A 1575-nucleotide genomic window follows, 5' to 3' on the forward strand; every position below is an offset into this window, starting at 1 on the left:
AATGACAACCATATTGGTCTAATACGCACAAAAAAAACCTTAGTGACCTAATACATACAAACTGTAAACCTTATTACCCTCCTAAGTCATTAACCCTAATTTTAAAGACATTGAGAATATATGACCATCAACAGTAAACTACTTCGTTTAGAACTTGCGTCGTCCCATATAACCTGCTACTCCTCTATATGACGAAGCTCTTCATCTATAGTCGTCCCTTTGGGGACATCCGATAAAATTGGAACGATACAGAGAAGATTAGCATGGCCCCTGCGCAAGGATGACACACACAAATCGAGAAATGGTCCAAAAAAATTTTTAACCCTTCGTCGTCTTCTCTGGAACCCTAATTCCCTTTTCAAATGCTAATAGAGTTCAATTGCAGTTCTTACGTTTCAGTAGTTCATCTACTGAAGTCATGATCAAACAACATGTGGATTCTATGGTTAGATTTATCTTCTTGTTGATGTCTTCAACCATTTGTGGTAAGTAAGGGTGATCTTTCTTTCTATAAAGTCTCCTTTAAGTTTTTTACTTTTCCTGTCATTAAGTTTCATGCTTTATAAACTTCTGTTTATGTGTTGTAGATAGTATGTATGTGTTTGTTTATGTGCTGATTTTTTTATTCATTTTGCAACTTCAGTTTCTTAGTTCATGTTGTGATTTTGCTTTTTATAAAATAATTGATAATAGACATCCTCTGCAAGTCCCTGTTGGTTTTACATTTTCATTCGTTATCAACTATAGACATTGATGGAAGTATCAAAGTGAGATTGTTTTTGTACATATGGATGTGTTCATGTAAACATTTAAATGACAAAAAGAAGTTATTGATAAAATGTTGCATATTTATGTAATGAAGATCATTAATCATATGAGTTTTGGGACTTAGAAGTTCTGAAAAGGTTGTGAGATAAGTTTAAATGGAAGCAACTATTTTCAGTCAAACAAATCAGTCACATTGATTAGTAAGCATGTTTTCTAAATAATTAGGGTTAATGACTTAGGAGGGTAATAAGGTTTCCAGTTTGTCCGTATTAGGTCACTAAGGTTTTTTTTGTGCGTATTAGACCAATATTTAGGTCAATAAGGTTTTTTTTTTTTTTTTATCCGTATTAGGTCACTAAGGTCACTAAGGGTTGTGAGATAAGTTTAAATGGAAGCAACTATTTTCAGTCAAACAAATCAGTCACATTGATTAGTAAGCATGTTTTCTAAATAATTAGAGTTAATGACTTAGGAGGGTAATAAGGTTTCCAGTTTGTCCGTATTAGGTCACTAAGGTTTTTTTTGTGCGTATTAGACCAATATGGTTGTTATTACCGTTTAGAAATAGTTCTTTTACCGGTTAAAACCGGTAAAAAGATTATTTCTAAACGGCAATAACAATCATATTGATCTAATACGCATAAAAAAAACATTAATGACCTAATACGAACAAACTGGAAACTTTATTACCCTCTTAAGTCATTATCTCTTTCTGGAATCACCGTAACAGTTTTCGAAATTTTTTATGAATCTATACACAGGCATGCATATCGACAACCGGGAGACGGGATTTACAACACAAAATAC

At 32.7% G+C, this 1575-nt stretch overlaps 1 non-coding gene across 1 annotated transcript; it reads left to right on the forward strand.

Moving 5' to 3' along the window:
* The first annotated feature begins 213 nt into the window (after nucleotides 1-213).
* Nucleotides 214-320, forward strand: LOC145044389 (U6 spliceosomal RNA). Its single transcript, XR_013681344.1, has one exon. It is a non-coding gene; the product is annotated as a U6 spliceosomal RNA (small nuclear RNA).
* Nucleotides 321-1575: the final 1255 nt, after the last annotated feature.

Source organism: Lactuca saligna, chromosome 4, assembly GCF_052625555.1.
Source record: "Lactuca saligna cultivar CGN05327 chromosome 4, ASM5262555v1, whole genome shotgun sequence".
Lineage (NCBI taxonomy): Eukaryota > Viridiplantae > Streptophyta > Magnoliopsida > Asterales > Asteraceae > Lactuca > Lactuca saligna.